Below are 834 nucleotides of genomic sequence, written 5' to 3' on the forward strand. Positions count from 1 at the left end.
GTGTGTGTACTCAACCCTGAAGTGACCTCACTGACTCGCAACAAAGGAGAAGGATAAAGGCGGGTGTGTTCTCCTCTTTCGGGATTCCCAGTGACGTCATATTCTTGAGAAAAAGTGTCCATTACCAAAAGCTTGCTCCTTTCAGAAAGGCCTACCTCTTTTCACCGCCTGTGTGGGTTATGGTATTAGGGGCTTGCAGTATTATTCCCTGCCACAATACATTCAACCCCCCCCCCCCCCCCCCCCCCGTAGCGCAGTAGTTAGCGCATCGGGCTGTGGGCCGGGTGGTCGTGGGTTCGAATCCCATCAGGGTCATGTGGGTTTTTCGGGCTACGGTCGGCTCCTACCCAGAGTGGAAGTGCTATGGTTTCTATGGGAAGGCTGGAATCACACAGCCGAGTGTCATTCACTTATCGAATGCGACTTTGAGGGTGCTCAGGTTCTGTTTACCTGACCAACACCGCAGGTGCTGCAGTTCTCGGGCCTGGTTGACACCAGGATATATTATGACAGTAAGCGTAGAGTGCTGCCCTGTCACGTAGTCTCAAACCAAATTGGAAATCCATAGCATCATCATTATAATCATCCTTATCTCATTAATCATCCAAAATTATAAATTGTCCTTGCTCTTGTGGCCCTTCATGCCCGGAGCTCTCATGGTGACCTTATAATAATAATAATAATAAATGAGCATATATATAGCACAACATCATAACTTTACAATTATGCTCTTTGCGCTTGACACATTTAAAATTAAAACACAGTTATACAAGCATTTACATCTACATTCATAGTCAACAACGCTTAATTAAAAGCATACACCATCAAAGATAC

This window comes from Littorina saxatilis, linkage group LG16 (assembly GCF_037325665.1).
Source record: "Littorina saxatilis isolate snail1 linkage group LG16, US_GU_Lsax_2.0, whole genome shotgun sequence".
Lineage (NCBI taxonomy): Eukaryota > Metazoa > Mollusca > Gastropoda > Littorinimorpha > Littorinidae > Littorina > Littorina saxatilis.